The sequence below is a fragment of the Rhipicephalus microplus genome, chromosome X (genome assembly GCF_043290135.1).
Source record: "Rhipicephalus microplus isolate Deutch F79 chromosome X, USDA_Rmic, whole genome shotgun sequence".
Classification (NCBI taxonomy): domain Eukaryota; kingdom Metazoa; phylum Arthropoda; class Arachnida; order Ixodida; family Ixodidae; genus Rhipicephalus; species Rhipicephalus microplus.
The window spans coordinates 286,488,288-286,508,407 of NC_134710.1; the positions used below are offsets into that span (position 1 = coordinate 286,488,288).

The following is a 20,120-nucleotide window of genomic DNA, read 5'->3' on the forward strand; positions in this document are numbered from 1 at the left end:
CCGGGTGAAGACGTTGAATACTGGCTCAAGTAGTATGACCGCGTGAGCGTTATCAACAACTGGGATGAGTCTGCGAAGCTCACCCACATTGCATTCTACTTGAGTGGCGTCCCAAAAACGTGGTTTTTCAACCACACCACAAATTTTCCGACATGGCCTGCTTTTACACGTCAGCTCCGCCAGATTTTTGCTAACCTTCCAGTGTGCTCGGATATCGCCAAAAAGAGGCTTGGTGCACGTGTTCAACGCCCCGGCAAGTCTTACACTTCTTACAACGAAGATGTTCTCGCCCTTTGCCGCCGCATCGACAACTATTTGGCGGAAAACGACCGTGTGCGCCACCTGTTAAAAGGAGTTGCGACTGTCGCTTTTAATGCGCTTGTGAATCCCCATACTGTAGCCGATTTTGTCGCTACCTGTCAGCGCCTTGAGGAGCTTCAGACCACTCGGGTCCAACCTGATATGTCTGATCTGAGCTGAAGTTATGATACAACAGAGCTGCGTGCATTGATCCGCTCTATCATCCGCGAGTAACTTCATGCACAGGCTTCACCTCGCCACCTCGATATTCGAACGAAGCCACCCGCTACTAGTTTACGCGACGTCGTGGGGGAGGAACTGGCCTTGATGACTGGTACACCAGTTCCGAGTTCACATCCCATGCCCATTCCAAGTTATGCTCACGTTGCTGCAACGACACCTACGCCCAACCAAAGCCTGGCCTCGATGACTGTCACACCTGTACCGAGCTCATATCCTGTTTTTACGCCAACGTATGCTCAGTTTGCTGCTAGGCGCCCGAAGTGCATGGTTCGCTCAACTCACTCGCACCACGACCATCTTCCCAGCCTTGCAACGCCTTGCGCACTTCGTGGCCGATTTGCTTTTATTGCGGCATCCGTGGTCATATTTCAAGGTTTTGCCCACGCCGTAAGCAAGACGGGCGACGAAGCTACGCTAACTTTGAACGGGACGACATCTACACCACTGGACCACCTTATCGCCGACTGTATCCGAACAGCACACGTCGGTCGCCGTCTCCGCAGAACTTTGTCCCAGTTGGCAGTTCCCGGTTCTCATGTCGTCGCTCACCTTCACCGATGCGGCGTTCCTCTTCTCCTTTCCGACCTTCTACTTCAATTCCCGACCACCGCCAACTGGAAAACTAAACAGTGCAGCTTCGGGAGGGAAAGCTGCATCTTTCGAACTGCGTCAAACTCCTCCGGACCGCCCATCGAATGTTTTATTGGTGTATGTTGAAGGTACAGAGGCACTGGTGGACACAGGCGCATCACTTTCCGTAATTCGTGCAGACTTTTGTGCCCGACGCCCTACGATGGTCCTCCCCTTCGTTGCGCAGATGGAGTCCCTATTCAGCCTTCAAGTGCTTGCACAGTCCGCGTTTTCATAGATGGTATACTTCACCACATTCAGTTTCTTGTACTTCCTTTGTGCACTCACACAGTAAATTTAGGATGGGACTTCCTTTCTACGGCATCAGCTTTCATATCGTGTCGTCAGCGAGTCATTCAAATGTCAGCTGCTGAGAATTCATTCGATGTCGATCCATACAGCTTCCGTTTCGTTGCTGCCACTGATTGTTTCACACACACACACACACACACACACACACACACACACACACACACACACACATATATATATATATATATATATATATATATATATATATATATATATATATACGGAAGCGAGAAAAGACGACGTACGAGGAAACACTTTTATAAATCACATACGTTTCGGCTGGTGGGCCAGTCTTCGTCAGTGTGACAATTATTACAATTATTAGTAGCACACTGACGAAGGCTGGCCCACCAACCAGCCGAAACGTATGTGATATAAAAAAGTGTTTCCTCGTACGTCGTCCTTTCTCGCTTCCGTGTATATATATATATATATATATATATATATATATGTATATGTATATATATATATATATATATATATATATATATATATATATATATATATATATATATATATATGTATGTATATATGTATGTATATATGTATGTATATGTATATATATATATATAGAGAGAGAGAGAGAGAGAGAGAATTACAGTGGTATACACCATAATACCACTGTAATTCTCTTGGAAAGTTGTTTTTTTACACAGTATGAACATTTTTCTCATCCTTTAAATTCGACCTGTTCCGTGAGGTACAAGTGGCATCACAATTTTGCGGAAACCCTTTAAGGTACAAAATTGTGTGAACCTTTCACTGCAAACTGATTAAAACAATGTGACACTTCATTTGCGTAGATGGTCGGGTAGAGAATGGCTATACTCGGGCCGAATGCAAAATGAGGGCTTGCCAAGTGTTGGAACTATTGTGTTTTTTTAACTGGATAAAATCATTTTTGCATTCATATGACACGCAGCATCAAGTATATAGCAGCAATTTCGAATAAGTATACCGTGATTTCTGGTTAAACTTTTAGACTACTGTAACAACTGCGCGCGTCTTCTTATTTGTTCTTGATCGGCTGGCACACACTCTAATTATTAGAGTGTGTGCCATTATTATTAGAGTGTGTATTATTATTATTATTATTATTATTATTATTATTATTATTATTATTATTATTATTATTATTATTATTATTATTATTATTATTATTATTATTATTATTATTATTATTATTATTATTATTATTATTATTACTCTCAGTCCTTCTGTACGGATGATTGAAGATGTGCACTGTTAAAGGTTAGAGGCTCCACCGACTGCCCTAGTTTCCTCGCCTCCAGGCAGGTGGTCGAAGACCTCGTCTTTCCGAAGAGCTGCTGCTGTTGGGGAGAACTGGACTCAAGTTCCGAATAGCAATACAGGAGATTTAATTACAATGGTACAGTTTGAAGATATCTCTCAGGCATGGGTTTGCCTTTTTATCCCCCTAATAGTCCACAGAGTCCAGGTCCTGGGAAACCGGGGCGACGTCTTCTGCCAATCAGCTGGCGAGTCGCACTTGTCACTCTGCTGGCTCCACGCCCAAAATACAGACACACAGCGATACTTGTAATATTCTCGCGAAATCGTTTCTTCGCGGAAAACATGCCTACAGCGTGCTGGATGCGACGAGTGCGTCTTCTGTGAGCTCGATAACCACCCGCAGTGTCGACTGGGGGCCGCAGGCCTGGTTCGCCCCTCCCCCCAGAGCATGGGTCTGGGCAGCTGGCGCGGATCCGCAGAACTCCTGTCAGCCGGTGACACATATCCGCCGTCCGAGGCCCCGATTCCCCGTATTTGGCTGCTCGGCGTCGTGGCCGTAATTGGGGAACGGAGGCTCAAAGAGTCGATTTTAGCTCTTCACCAGTGACAATGGTAGGGTGTAGTAGATCTGTAACAACTGTAACAATGGTGTCCTTCTGACCGTGTTCGACCCATCACGCGAAACTGGAGGACGCGCCTTCGCGCTTTTTTTCTTGCTGCAAAGAGCACGGAGCTGCCCACTTTGTTCGGTTCAGGCGCCCCGCCGCGATGGAAGGGCCACTGATTTTAACAGCGCGTAGCACCGAGTGAAGACAGCGAAGAGGTGAAACATGTGGATTACGAAGACGCAACTTCCTTTCATTTTAACCAGTAGGAAAACTCTAATGTTACTGAACTTTCCGCAGATGCGCATACCGATTATCTACTTGAGCTCTGGTAAGTTGCTGTGCAAGCTCGCATGTGTGACTTTAAGGACTACGTGCCATCAGTCCGCAATTATAGTGTATTGTTGACGGCTTCCGCAATATCTAACAGACACATGGATAAAAAGTGCGGGCCTCTTAATTACTTCCTCTTCCTCCTCGTCTCTGCTATGCCTTTTGCGGGATTCCGCAACCCTCGGCCATGCTGCATGTCTCCGGTGTGTCTTGTCGACCATTGTGGGCGCCGAAAAGACCTCCGATTTCAGTGCTTCGAAAAAATATTAACCTGCTGCCGAATCATCCATAGCTGATGGCGACTGATCATTCAATTCATGACGTTCCTGAAAGACGACGTGCCTCATCTGTGGATTGGGCGAATGGGCAACTGTTCATGCAGACGCAAATGTGCACATATGAACTCACGCGTGTCCGATGGAAAGAGTTTGGTCGAGGTACTCATGATGCTTTTATTTAATGCACCTTTCAAATTCTCATTTAAATATCTTGTCAAAATCGATGACAATTTTCAATCGCTCATCCCTACCATTCAATTCTCGTGCTTTGTGCTTATAAAACAGATGTGTGACAATTCAGAGTACGGTGTACTCTACTACAGGAGAGCCTTGTGCCGTCCCGCTATTTACGCTAAGCGGAAAATACATAAAGAGACTTACTTGCATAAAGATCGGACACTTCCGTAGGGTTGTGCAGCCCAACTACTGCGCTGCTTCTAGCGCCACGAGTGGTTGGTCAGACCCGGTAAAGTCTTCAGCATAAATATCATAAGTTTTTTTTTCTTTCCAGCACTGTGATTTGAACCCGTACACTGGTGCTTCCAAGGCGAGTGTCTTTACCACAAGGCTACATTCCCTTGCATCCACAAAGGGAATACACGTTCAGTAGATCTAAACTACATGATTGTGCCTCTTCGTTCAAAACAAATGCAGAAAGACAACACTGTCTAGTCATACGTTGCTGCTTTCTGTTGTAAGGCATTGATTGTCCAAAGCGGAACATGATGTAGAGCAGATATTGAAAATTGCACAAGTTATAAAATTTCTTCTTTACAAAATATTTACGTCAAACTTGGGTATTCATTGTCCTCCTGAGGAGCCTCTTACATGCCTAAGGAGTAAAAAAAATCGGAGCATGGGTACGCCATCTAGCGGTTGGTCAGACCCTTTCTTGCTGGGCCGTGACAAGGCCCCAGTGGCCACTCTTTATATGGTATATCTCTCTATGGGAAAGAGTTTGCTTAGTAGAGGAAGTAACGACTTAGAGTACCACGTACTCTACTATGGGAGAGCTAAGAGCCGTCCCGTCCAATTACGGTGCTACACACTCATACTAGATTGGCGCTTCAACATGTGAACAACCAACCCTGACTTTTTGCAACCACTATTTGTAAGGACCACGTTACATGGTCTAGGCACGGTCTCAAAACAAAAAAACTAAATCGCTTCAAAACCGATCTAACTGCTTGTTCACATAAAAACCAAGATTGTTTCTTTCTAGAAAATGAACTTTTAATTAAAGTTAATAATGCCGACGCCAGTAAAGCAGATATTGCATCATATTCTTCCTCGTTTAAACGCAAATGCTTGGCAATCGAGGACCGCGCTTTCATTCAGGTGCGAATTCTCGAGTTTTTCTGGAGATGGCGCCACGTGGCGTGCCGCGAGAGGCACAGCGGCCTGTTGTTGTGTCGTGGTCATATCAGCCTCATACGCTAAACAGATATGAAGGCTTATCTGGCTCATTGACAGCAAGCAATGGCGTTTGTATATGAGTGAGTACGGACACAAAGTGATGTCGCGTAGTTTGGTGATTGTATCCTGCAAACATTGTAGCTGGCACATTATCCAGTCAATCTACTATCCCAGTAGATTGATTGATTGATTGATTGATTGATTGATTGATTGATTGATTGATATAATGGGTTGAACGTCCCAAAGCACCAGATTATTATGAGAGACACCGTACGGAGGGCTCCGGGAATTTCGACCACCTGGGGTTCTTTAACGTGCACCGAAATCTGAGCACGCGGGCCTTAAATTGGTTAAGCTCAAATGTTATCTAGAGAACGAGAGGGTCAGACAATTTTCAGATAAGGAGCATTTGGCAGCAAAAACTTCAACATGATTTTGTCTTGAGATGCGCAAAGCCGTGTTGCGTCGCGGTGTGTGTGTGTGTGTGTTTGTGTGTGTGTGTGTTTGTGTGTGTGTGTGTGTGTGTGTGTGTGTGTGTGTGTGTGTGTGTGTGTGTGTGTGTGTGTGTGTGTGTGTGTGTGTGTGTGTGTGTGTGTGTGTGTGTGTGTGTGTGTGTGTGTGTGTGTGTGTGTGTGTGTGTGTGTGTGTGTGTGTGTGTGTGTGTGTGTGTGTGTGTGTGAGAGAGAGAGAGAGAGAGAGAGAGAGAGAGAGTGGTTGTGGAGAAGAAGGGGATGGGGCCTATGTAGTTTCTGCAGGGTGTAAGTGCAGGTGGGGCTTGAGTGCGCGTGACGGCCGTTCTCGCGTCTGGCAAGTATGTTTACTCAGTTTTGGCCGAACCAGGTTTCGAACGACAATGGCGGCCTAAGGCCCCTGATGTTGCATATGAAGGACTATTTACTGGGGATGACATTATTGGTGAACATGCGTCCACATTCGACACATTTTCTTAAATGCGAAGCATTTCTTAGCGAACTTCGGCTACTTTTATCTATCTATCTATCTATCTATCGATCTATTCGCCTATGACCTTGAGCTCTCCTGGCCGTTTCGGTAATGGTATCTATACAAACATTATTACAGGAAAACAAGATTTTATTAGAAGAAAAAGTGACTAATCATTACATGAAAATCATGGCAGGTACATCATGAATGTCATGATTTACATTTCATGTTCTTGCTGCTATTGCAGTGATTTTGTTCACATATTGCAAAAATGGAATAGTATGACATGACTGTATGGGGAACATAGGTGACAGACCCTTACGTTGAAATCATTACATGTATGCCATGATAATACGCTGCCTTAACTTGTTGCTGGGAAGTTCGTGTTCTCTGCCAATCAACGCGCCCTTCTACCAAGTAACCACGGATATGCAGTAGGCATAGGACGGGGCGCACATTTTGGATATTCCGGACACACACACACACACACACACACACACACATATATATATATATATATATATATATATATATATATATATATATATATATGTTGTATATATTTTCAGCTTTATGTTTCTTATTCGTGAGCTGCTGTTTTCACACTGCGGAATAATAAAACTTGTGCTCACTACAGATACCCACACTGCATTTGTCATTATGCTGCATTAAATTTATTTATCAGATTACGTTACCTGATGAGTATTTTAGTAGGCCTTTCTGAGGTTGTGATTGGCCTGCACGTTTGTTTGTGTTGCACCTTCGTCACTACGAACCACTTCAGAGTGTCTTCAGCCATTAGGCCATAGTAAAGATATGTATCAATATATTGCGCCAGCATACAAGAATAGTTCGGTGGATGAGTCAAATATTCTGTCGAGCACACGCTTTTGTGTGTTTGTGATTAGATGATAGCTGAATGTGCGAAGGTTCACTACAATTGTTAACCTCTGGCTTGAGTATATCTTAGCGCACGTTCGAAGGAACACCCCGTAATGTGCCTGAACGTGACCTATCAAGCCTAGGAACTGTGTCTGGCTTTTGCTATTAAAATGAAGCTCTGCCTAGGGAAAATTATCGTAGTGATCGACACCGGTGAGATCTATTCCAGAGGGTACAAGTGACCACTGCTGCAGCTGTAATCTCGTCACCGGCCCCGCCGCGGTGGTCTAGTGGCTAAGGTACTCGGCTGCTGACCCGCAGGTCGCGGGATCGAATTCCGGCTGCGGCGTCTGCACTTCCGATGTAGGTAAAAATGCTGTAGGCCCATGTGCTCAGACTTGGGCGCATGTTAAAGAACCCCAGGTGGTCAACATTTCAGGAGCCCTTCACTACGGCATGTCTCATAATCATATGGTTGTTTTGGAACGTTAAACCCCACATATCGATCAGTGAATCAAATAAGAAAGGAGTTGAATTTCTTGTTCTATAAGATTCCATACATGACGTATTATGCTTGATGGTGTGCATGCGCTTTGCTGTTGTGGTAAAAAGGCGTCATCTTTATAAATCTATTGTTAGTGTGCGCTGGTGCCGTCCACATCTTTATTCTTGTGTCCTGCATGTAGGCGTAGTGTTATGTTTTCCATTTCTTGCCATGCTAGCCCCCCACCATAAACTTCTTGGTGTCAGAGGTTATACTTAAAATTACGCGATGGCACTCGTAATATCGTTCTTTGCCGCCCATGGCGTCATGCTCCCAAGGCGGAAGCAGTGCCTTCGCGGCATGCTGTGCGGTTATGGTGCGGAAGTGAATAGTTGCTGCAGTGACACAGCCAACCTTTGAAGTGCACTTTCCCTTGTTCCGTCCTCACGCTTGTTATCCGATGGGCAACAGCTGCGTTCGTCTCGCGATTCCTCAGCTACAGCTATATAATTGAATTAATGACTATAAATATCCACCCACAAAAAGGCGCTAATCACCCACTACTGTAGTGCAAATTTGCCATTCAGAACAGTTCCTGAGAGCCTCTGTAGCTGCTAGTTCTCCTCCATGGCATCACAGAAACGAGAAGACATAACTAATTGATGCATAAATGTTTCTTGTATTGCATGGCGAATTCATGAATCCATCTGGTTCAGAAAGCATGTGTGTACCTCTAGACCACTTCTTTTAAAATACAAGTGACTTACGGCACCTTGCGAGAGCATATACGGCACCTGAATTACGGCACCGAGAGTTTGCATATGCTCACCCATAACTTTTGTAAACGCCAAATACGCGTACGTAAGACGAGAGATGTACTACATACATACATAGAAGTGAAGATACTCATCGCAAAGCGTCGGGCTTGGAGCGGATACCTGTTAAGATTATCCGTTTGTGTGCGTACAGATCCTGCGAGAACAGACAAAAATGTGCGTAATGATAAACCTTGCGTGTTCGGCCACTTTCGGGAAACGAAACATCACTCGTACAGGTCGTAACTTTGGAACTTCCAGCTACATTTTGTTATGAATCCTCCTCCTTTCCCGCATTCGCATTTGCACCTGTGACCAGCGTGCATTCGTTCATACACTGCATTGTTGCGACTGTTATCACACACAGACTAAAATCTGGTGAATGTGCAGTTTTACGCAGACGCACGAACAAATAAAGGCGTCATATATCCATCCGTTTGAATGAAAGTGTATACGGGAGTCATCTTTGTCGATCTTGGCAAACTAACGGTGAATCGCGGCGACGGCGCAGGAAGTAAAAATTTCTAGAGGCGCAGGAACGCATGCGGAGCAGCTGGGTGTAAGAACGGCCACAGGCAACCCGTTCCGTCACATTGCCAGCGGAGGATGTATACCTATTGAACGCGTGTAGATCGAGCGTAAGTGCCGAAGCGCATGTATCTGCAGCTGTTTCAGGCCCTTCTCAAGTAAGCGCCTTTACGCCGTGTGCACAACGCCACCACAGTTAAGCTGTCACTGCACACGTTCCAAGTAAGTTGTTCCTGCATGCGTGCTTCCCAATATCTTATGTCTAGCATACACAACGAAGAGCTCATGGGACTACCTTGTCGTTCAGTGAGGAAGCTTCTATAGCTTCGGCAAATCTTTCAAGTGGGCCCCACACACAGCTAGGTCATGACGCATCCATCAACTTTCTTTAGCTGTGAAACTGGTTAGTTGTAAACATGACTGGCGAAATGGACGCAATTGCTGCATTCAGTTTAGTAGAATGTCTTGGCCACATCGAGTAGTCATTACAGAAGCGGAAAGGAGTGGTTGAGATGTAGCTAACACTAAGCAGGGTTAGCGAAATATCGCCAAGCGGCAGCTGACAGTGGCCTTACTTTCCGCTTGCAACAAGGACGTCGGCCGTTCCACGTGTTATCGACTGTATTTTCGTTGACATTGCCTTTTGTACCGCATCGAGGCTAGCGTATACGTGCCCCTTCTTTCATTTTGCTTCCGTATCTCGCTCATTTCTTGCGTGCGCACCGTTTTTTCGTCGCTGGACGTGCTGCTATCTTCGGACGATCCCATGCCTATGAAAGAGCTAATCATGGTGAGTGCGTGCTTTCCTCTCCCTGTCGTCTTTGATCAGGCGGTACCTTTACGGTTTCAGGTCCAGGACTTGCGCTTGCATCTTGACTTCTTGTGCTAAATTGCACCAGAAGTCGACCGTGGTCATGTGCCACATGAGCCCCGTGTACATGGACGCGACGGGGGCGGGCTGTGTTGAGTGGCGGGTTCAGCTTACCTCGACGCGCCCGAGTTTATATGAACTCGCACGGACGAGTTGAGGTGAGCGGTGATCGCAACGACGCTTTGCGTCGAGGCGAGCCGAAAGCCCGTCTTCCGGTACCGGTTTCCGCTCCTCCAAGCCTGCGCTCTCGCCGCTGTGGGCTGCGGTTGTTTACGCAGTTGTCGCTCCGCCACCGCGATGGCTGTCTTGGTATTTTTTCTCAGTTTGCACCAGCTGTACTTTATGGTTGTGTTGGTGTCTTGGCTAACACTGCACAACGCGATGGCAGCAGTGGTTCTGTAAGCGCAGGAAAATTACTGGCGGTAAGCGCAGGAAAATAGAGCACGAATCAACAAGCCGGCTTTGGTGCATTTAGGAGGCTGCCGAGGAACCCTCGGTGCAGTGAACTGCGCTTACGGTCCGCCGTTGACAGCGTTGGGGGCAGCTCAATATAAATATTTTCTCGCGTAAAACAAAGATTCGTATTAAACTTCTCTGGAAAAGTTGGAAAGCTGTAAATATTTCTGACTTTGGTCAAGAACACTGCATTGCTTCCCCGCAAAGCACGTTAACATACACTAGTGGTGAATGCGTTTTAACAAGGAAATGCGGTTCTTTTCCTACCGACTGGAATCGTTTTACCGTGCTGCGTATAATATTTCACTTTTTCAAAGTTTCGTCACAACCTAACTGCCACCATATTTAAGAAATTGAAATTTTCTTTAGAAAATTGGTTCCAAAAATTAATAGTGTAGTAAAGTGACCAACCATTACTTTTTATAGTGTAATCGTAGATGGTCTAGCGTACTGTCTGGGATATTTGGCGTGAAACGACCCTCATCTCTTTCAAAACCCGAACACTAAACCCGAAAAAACGTTCGAAATGCCTAAGTCCATTCAGGGATTCATGAAACGCGAATTAAAAAGAGCGAAACCAACCCTGGACTACGCTTTTCCTCTGGGGGAAATTACATGTATTGGTAAAGGCACTTAATTTTTGTGATAAAGTCAATTTACACCAATTGCAAAAAAACCAAAACAAAACTTACAAAGAATAAAATACCCGATAGTATTTGCTTTTTCATAGTCGAACCTGGCTGTGAAGAACGCAAAATAAATCCAAGCGGAGTTGGAATGCTGCGCATTAGTAGACAATTCTGTGAATTTACGCAAATGTATTCTGATGGCAAGGTGACCAGAAACTTTATTAAAGCGTTCATGTGCACGTATTTGAGATTTCTGGCGCACAAGCCGATTTCCTGCTACGGGCAGAGCAAAATAGCCGGCCGTGAGAACGATAATCAACAAGCTCTCGTAGGACGTGCCAAGCAAGATTTAAACGTAAAAGCGATCTGCATTTACTGCATAACAGAACGATGTCCTCGTTCTTTTATGCTTGCTATCGAGCAAATCACTCATTTTTTTCTCGTTGACTAAAGCTAGCAACGTCGTTATTTCATCATCTGTCCACATGGTGCGTGAAGCCCACGTGGATGTCATCGTGCCTAGCGCGCGTGTACCGGCCGACAGAGAAAGAGCAACATCGGAGTGATGGGGACAGGGGAAGCGGAGACCGCGACGGGCGGGAGAGGTCACGAGCCGTCAACTCAGCGCGACCGGTTATACATGCCCTTTCTGAGCATGGCGAGTTCGGTGAACCTACCCCCTGTCTCCGGGTCGACGGGACTCGCCGCGACGACTCTCCGCCCCGACGCGTCCGCTTATACATGGGGAGGGCGAGTCCGGAAAACCTGTTTATTTCGACTCAACGCACCCTACCCTCGTCGGGTCAATGTAAACGGGCCTATGGAGGACATTCAGCATCTTTGAGCTCTCCGTTGCTGGGTATTGGTATGTCAAGACATTTGCGTACCCGACCTGCATATCATTCACTGCGCGTAAGTGCGTCGAGTTCTTCTAAGCCGCACTGCGTATTTGTGTTGGCGATCGAGTAGGTACTAAAAAGCTTGTTTATCGTTTCGGTCTGCACGATAAATTTTTGTCCAATACGGTCCTCCGTGTCCCAGAGCGATGAAAGTTGGCGTCCGATGGTGTCTGCACTCCTGCCTCAAGGCAATACTGGGTGTCCTGCACCACAAGAAACCTGCTATTCACAATCTGCACTCCATTCAAATGTGCGTAATTGTACCGAGTTTTTTTCTACGCGCTCCGATTTTGTGCTGGCAGAAGAATAATGGTTGCCTGCTTGTTCCCTCATGAAAAAATTGAATGTACTTTTATAAACAGGCTAATATCATTCGCCATCCCGATCGTTAAACTGTCTAATGCCAGTCTAATGCATTTTCCTAATGCGTACCTAATCTGAGTCTAGTAGTAATTGGCCACCGTTAGTCTATAGAGTTATGACATTAGAGATTCTGATTACTATAGTCTAGCGTAAGTCTATAGAGGCCCGCCATGAGAGTTTCTGATGACCATTGGCTAGCGTTAGTCTATAGAGTCCTGACATCAGAGGTTCTGATGGCCGTTGTTTAGTGAAGTGCCATCGAGCATATGGATTAGGTTGACATCAAACGTCGCATTGTAGACTAAGGCCCTATGCCATCAACAGAACGTTTGCTGAAAAGCAGAGCAATCAATCGCTTCATCATTAATATCAAAGTGTGCACACATTACAGGATTGAAAAGGAAATACCATCAGACCATTTCCACCAACGAACAGATCATTGTTTTTTACATTTCAAAATGTTTCGAGGCCGATAAATAATGCTGCAAGTATATAATGCCTGCATTTCGAAAAGCATTACATTATCAAGCAATTCAGTTCCGATAGGACAATAAATAGAGCTAGTTCGTCCTTGTTTACAATTCTTGCGGAAGTGACGGTTTATAATTACAAACAAACAAGGAAACACCAAATGAGACATTTCCATGAATAACTGCATTTGTATTCAATTTTGGACTTTGCACTGATGATAGGGTCTCTTGTAGCACCGTCGTGGTGGCACCACTGCTGTATGTAAAACCTGCAAGAGAGAACATGAAAACATTAGAAGGCACTGAAGCGTACATTTTAGCGCAGCACATGAAAAGACATTGCAATGGATGAGTTATGCCTTTTCTAAATATTGATATATTTTAATCAGTTATATTAAATGATGCATCTGGATTCAATGTCGAACCACATAGCCAAGACTTCATGCTGCATTGAAAAAAAAACTAACCACTATACATCAGTTCAGAGGTCTGCCGATTCATCACCAATTGGAGAGATGCCATCTTTCACGAACAAAGGAATCAGCTCAGTCAGCTTCTCTAAGGCAATATTGCAGAATAACCTCCTTTCCCGATTCCAATGGCACCCAAGGTATGACTACGGCTTGCAACAGGGGGTCTATTCCACAAATTTGTTTTGCACAAAACGTCCACAATAAAACTCCTCTTCTTTAACAGAGAACTGTTGAGGGCTCATGCTCAGAGGTGCAAAGTCATAGGCATGCGAAGGGTTTCCCTACACTCGGGTGGCGGAGAGGCTCACCATGGCACCCCCCCTTACATACTTAAGTAAGCTTCCAATTTTGTAGCCCCCATCCTAGGTAACAAGTTGGGTAAGAGGGGGGCTGCTCCCCACTCCTATGCACACGCCAATGTGCAAGGTGAAAATGAGCAACAAACAGGCACATGAAATGTAGAGCTATGTCTAGGTGACACAGCAACACAACTCTAGTGAAAACAGTTAAAAATTGTGTTTTTTGTAACCTACAGTACATTACACAGATATGCACGTTGTAACATGTTACAGGTCGTTTCTACACAACTTTCTACACGCAACAGATTGGAGGACGCAAGCGAAACATATTTGTACCCCTGATTACTTTTGCATATTATTCAATGGCTAAATATACTATATTTAGGTACCTTGAAGAGGTGACGAAAGTTTTACAAAAAAGGAAATATCTTTACCTAGCTCCATGCTTTAGAGTGCACAGTTGCCCATGTTCACAAGCCAGTATTGCAAATTATGAAATTGATCGCTGGTCATTAACAAAAACAAGAATCCACACTGGGGTGTGTTGACACTTGCTGAACGTCTTGATAGGACAAGGATATGAACTCTTTCTAAAGAAATATTTCAACAGCAGGAAAAACATGCACAATCAAAAGGGCGGCAACACGAACTAGCACTACTTTGTGTCGTCTCCCTTTTCTCTGTTCATATTTTGCTGTACCTTAGAAAAGTTTCTAGGCGATGAATTACCAACCCGACCAAACACTTGCACTAATCAACTATTTAAGGAAAGAGCACATCGCAGTGTTGAACTCGTGACCATTTTAGATCATGCGGATGCCAAAAATATCGCCTGAACCCACGCGTCACAGAGATAATACAATACAAAGTGTATGTACGCGCTCAGCGAGGAAATAAAATGTACGCTCAAGAGTGAACAGAATCATGAGCTTAGACGCTGACAAAGAAAGAATAACGGATGCAGCAGTCCACGTATTTCCTTGCACTCCCGTTTTCTCTCAAGTAGGCACCAACATACCCAGTATGGTCAACATATATGTACAGTACTCACGGATCGAAACAGGACATTCGTAGCGCGTGGCTGCCAATGCATGTGCCGCCACTCAAGAGTGCTCGTGGAACCAGGGCATTGCACCATTGTAGAGTGAGGGTGAAAAAGCTACGGAGCAGGCTTGCTCCTTCCAGTCGCTAAAAAGTCTGCAAATATTTAGTTCACAAAGTGCACACTGCCAGCATGGCGCTGCAAGGCTAGCGCACTTTTGTATGCATGCAGCCGGAATCGATGGGGACGGCGCGAACCATTTATATTGTGACGCAAACTGACGACGCTCTCGATCGGCGCCCTTTGACGATGGGGCACGTAGGCTTCGCAAGTAAGAAATTGAATACCACTAAGATGTCCCGCCTGAAATGCACTCGTTGACATGATAAATAGCTGCACAAAAGCATAAAAAGTTTTTCAAGCTTCTTGTCCTGACGAAAAAGAAAAGCACCATCCACGGGTCTGTTTCGGTCCAGCATTAAAACAACGACTTGGTACTTTGTAGTCTCGACACGAGCAGTGAATAGTGCGGCTTTTCTGCGTGAAAAGCATTTGTAGAGCTGTTGGCCACGGAAGAACGAGTGCGCTTCTCGCATTTTTATTCAACAATAAGCCACAGTGTGCCCTAACAACACTAACCCATATTATTTCCATGTTGCATGAAGGAAAGCATGCCACACATTTTCTTTTTTGTCGAGACAGAAACCGTGAAGTAAACTTTCCATGCTTTTGTGCAGATGTTTATCATGTCTACAAATGCACACAAAGTGCAATCTACTAACTGAATCCTGCGTCTTACTTGCACAGCATGCGTACTGCATTGCCTAAGCACGCCGAACTAGAGGGTCATCTGCTGGCGTGGCAATAAAAGTGGTGCACAGCGGCGAGCCAGTTTGGTCGACATGCGAATGTGCGTGAGCCTTGCAGTGCTGCCCTGACAGTGTACACGTGGTGAACTACAGGCCGACAATCTGGCAATCTGAAGGAGTAGACCTGCTCCATAGGTGTTCTCCCTATCGCCCTAACCCAAAACGCAACACACTGGTTCTACGCGCACTCACGACCAGCGGCACATGTACCGTCGGCCATGTACGCTCAGAGTGTACGCTCAGAGTGTACGTACATGTACGCTCAGAGTGTCCTGTTTCAATCCGTGAGTACTGTACTTACGTAAGAGCATGAATTTATTCAACAATTTAATTTTGCAGCCCAACAAGGCTATTCAAGGCACTATCACACAGATTACACTTCTCTGTAATATAGGCCTCCATGTCTTGTGAGCTGTGTTACAAGCACACATTCATGGTACTTTAATAGATTGTGGCGGGAACATATTCCAAACAATGTAATGAAACATGAGTATGAGTTGCCTCCCAAGAAAAGCTGTCCCTAATTCAGAAGATCAAACTTTCGGGCATAACGATTATCTTGCGAGTGACCTCCTTCATCTCCGAAACGAGGCTGCTGTTACGAGTGTGCTAGCATCCCTTGCCTATAGACAGTGCGCGTTCCTCGAGGACATTGGGTGCTTTCGAACAGACACTCTACGCGTCCTTTGCGGACAACGAAGGCTTCGGTCAGAGGCGCTGCGCGCGTCCAACAGCGGGGCTGTCTTCTCCTCCTTCAGCCTACTGTACATACGTTGTAAAGATAAACGCTTTGTTTCCTTCTGGCTGCCTTTGGCTTTGCCAGTGCCTGGATGCTACTGCAGAAGGCCTCGACGACTGTCAGTGCGTTTCTTTTGCGGGTGCTTGTGTGGCACGGTTGTGAGAGCAGACGAAACTCAGCACGATGTACGTCACAGCCTTGTGTGGTCACGTGACAAAGCCACCCATGCATTGACGTCACTGGCCAACTCGGCGCCGTGAAACCGAAACTGAAAATGGTCTTCATAAGTAGAGCACTATTAAATTATTTAGCGAAAATACACGAATCTTGGTGCGTGTATCATGCTTCCTGGAGCCGAAGGAAACACTTACAGCAAAGAAAACGCGCATGCCACAAATTTGGTGGCACCACCCCTTTAAGGTAAAAGCAATCATCACGACAATAAGCGAAACATGATTATAAGTAAGATTTCACTGCACACAGTTTCATGGCAGTTCCAAACAAAAGAGAGGTTGATGGAGGAAATTTGAAGAAAAGACCAACAAAGCCTATACGAGGAAATGTCCCTGCAGCCAACTTTCTAACTGATGTGATATTTAGCACAATGTAACACAAAGACCATGAGAGAGGATGCAACACGTGCCCTAACTTTATATAAAATGGTTTATTGCAACCGAAACACTAAAAATAACAGGGTGAGCATCATACCGTAAATTTTTGTGCTTCCGTTGCAATAACTCATTTTGTTTAAAGTGCACTGGTCTAATCCTTGTGTTATATTGAGCTAAATATTACCTATTTTTAACAAACAATACTGAATGTTTTCCCTTGTGCAACTCTTTAACAAGAATTTTTGCCTTGGCCAAGAAAGCAGTGACAAGACCCCGTTGTTCCCATTATCAAGACACCTCCAAGAGTCACAACGTTGGCTCCGGCAACATTCCATGATAGGATTACAAACCAAACGATGCATGTTCCATGTCCAAGGAATACTGCATTAAAGTGCAGGTCATACGCTTCCCACACCTAAGCTAAAAGACATTGTATGCTATACCTCAATAGGTGCTATGTATCCAAACTATCACTCTGTGGTAACAAAAAGCAATGCCCCCCACTTATTAGGGCTCGTTAGGGTTTGCAGGAAGACCGTTCCAATCGTGTACTGCAACCTGTCCTCTGTGTCGGGACCATGAAATGCTGTCATCGCCGATAAATACATAAAAGATACAACAAAAGATTACTTTCACACACAACAAACGTTATATCAAACACGAATAGTGAGTACCAAACATCTCTTAGCAACGTGTATACTGACACATTAAAAGGTAAATCTTTGAATAAAGGGATCATGGCACAATCAAAACAGGCAATATTGGACTAGCCCCTTCTTGCTGACAACTGACAGAGTGCCACTGAATGTTTCGCATTCACAAACAGTTTGCAGAGCATGCACATGTGTATGGGTGATCTAACTGATGAAAACAATATTTGCAAAGAGTGCATCGTCCATGCACACATGACGTGTGTAAGAGCGAGCTATACATACTGTATTACATCATAAATGTAAGCTATTCAGGAAACAAACTGTTGGTACTCTGAAGCAAATTCCCATTGTAGTTTGACTTTTGTTCACACAAGCTATTTGTAGCATTTCTTTTATTACATAAGCCCTTTGCACAAATATTAATATTCCGAAAATTTCTGTCGACATCTGGATATTTTTGCTTCTAATTTACTGCCTCACATGACAAAATAAATACTAAATCCCTGAATGCTACACATAGGTTATACATCCTCGTCACACAAGCAAGTAAGCGATATCAGTACAACACTGATGTAAAAAAGAAAGCACGAAAATACAACTTGAAGCACCACACAATCAAGCAACAATTATATTACATGAGCACAGTGTAAGTTATTTGTGATGGAGCACCTGGTACGCTTCAAGTAGAAAACAAGGATTTATATAGCTAACAAATGTTCACACAGATATTGCAACAAAGGGTGTCATGTATTAGCTCAACTAAATTGAATTCCTATATTCATCTACTAACAATCGCTATCAACATATCTTCAAAGCAGCAGTAGGAGTGTACTCTTAGTTTCAGGACATAGTGCAGATTACTGAAATACGTATACTTCAAGTTAGCTATCTTAAAATATTTATTAGGCAGCTACGGTGAAATTCTAACCACAGAGAAATTACATGGATTTCTGGCACAAGGATTCGAAGCACAGCCACGAAAACATCTTTCGTGTGTGCTTCACAGGGCTGTGCGTTTTTCTGTCTACGTGTCAGTTGTGTGATTGTTGTGCGCGTGAAAACGCACAAACTATCGAGTTGGGCGAACGTGAACTGCTCTCGCGATACCCGTATGTTTAAAAGCAGACACTTTTACTGGGCGACAAATGATCAAAGGATAATCTCGTGCAGTAAACAGCCAAGGAATAACAGCACGACAAGAGGCTTGCATGATTGAAGGATAGATCGCGTGGCGCAACGCGAATTTTCAAACATGCAATCAACGCACACGGCGACTGTTTCTTACAGAAATATAAAATAAGCCACCTTAAAACATACGTGCCTATCAGGACTCTGGTTCGTCATACTCGCTGTGCCAACAAGCTACCCGGGCCACCGCCTACTGCATACTATTTGTCACACAATGAAGTAACTCAGTTACGTAGTTCACCGACTTTCTTCAACTTACCGAAGTTTTGACATTGGCTGAACACTCTTCAGTACCCCGTCAGAAAGCTCACGCTCTCGCATAACATCAGTCACTTGTTGTCACAGCAGGGGTCGTGCATTGTCCTCGGAAGTACACTCGACATTGAATCACGCGAAATACACGAATAATCGATAAATGGAGGAAGAAATCACTTTTCACAGCGAGCACAAGGCGCGCGTCCGATATGGATTTTTGGAGCGGACACGTACGGTGAGTCATCGTCCGCCACTCGATCAAAGCAGCAGAACTTCCCGACACGCGGAAACTATCCCGTAGACGAATTCCAAAGGAGGATAAGTATACAATGAACGCAATATCTATCAACACGCAATTATGTAACCGCGGACTTTCAGCACATGTTCTTGCGTGAACCTGGTGGTGAGCCTGCACTACATCGAGGCCTGTTGCAACTGCTGATTTACAGGCCTAACGAAAATAAGTGTGCAGGTGGCAGACCTAACGTATCACTATACAGATATTTTACAATAACAATCAAGTGTATTCATAACTTTTCAAGCCAAACGAAGCTTTCCTAATTTTTAGTTTGCACTATTTGTAATTATGCAGTTGTATGTATTTTGTTTTGCAAAACAAAAAAGGTTTTCCAACTCATGTTAAAAGCGATGGTCATCTCTGAGTCTCTGCAACACAAGGCCAATAAGCGCAGATCTCAGAGGCAATGCTTTTGCAGCTGTGGCTTTGTTCGTGTGCAGAAAAGAATGAATGGCGTGCATTCCTGCACTACAGAGAAGAAAGGTATCTGACGAGGGTTTCGCGCACAGTGTAAGATACCGGGCAAGCGCCACTTTACCAGCAACTCAGGGGAAGCGGAGGAAATGGCTGCCGGCGAACCTTTCCGCCAAGAGAGAAATGGAGGAGGTGTTGGTCGAGGGCAGCTGTTCTCTGGTCTAATCATGTACGATTTCTGTCGTTTTGTGGCGCATGCAGTGGAACCGCGGTAATGGGAATCGCCCTTGCGTTCTACAGCCTAATTTAGGTGTTCTGTGGTATAGGGGAGACCCGCTCAAGTTTGCCCCGGCGACGCCAGCGCTTGCCTTTCTTCTGCCAGAAAAAGCGCACAACAGTAGAGCCTTCCGACCCTTCCGCTCCCTTTGGCTTCCACGCATTTGCGAAGCACGCGCTGCACGTGAAACGTCCCTTGTTCCGCGATGTCTCCCCAACAGAAAAGGGGGTGACATCGCTGCGTCGTCAACTGTCACAATAACCATGCAAACACGAAGAGGTCGACTCCACCA

At 44.9% G+C, this 20,120-nt stretch overlaps 1 long non-coding RNA gene across 1 annotated transcript; it reads right to left on the reverse strand.

Moving 5' to 3' along the window:
* Window positions 1-12,879: 12,879 nt before the first annotated feature.
* On the reverse strand, window positions 12,880-19,281 carry LOC142776152 (uncharacterized). The gene is made up of 2 exons (XR_012887350.1): window positions 18,844-19,281; window positions 12,880-12,979 (listed from the first exon to the last, which is right to left on the reverse strand). It is a non-coding gene; the product is annotated as an uncharacterized LOC142776152 (long non-coding RNA).
* Between the last annotated feature and the right edge of the window lie 839 nt (window positions 19,282-20,120).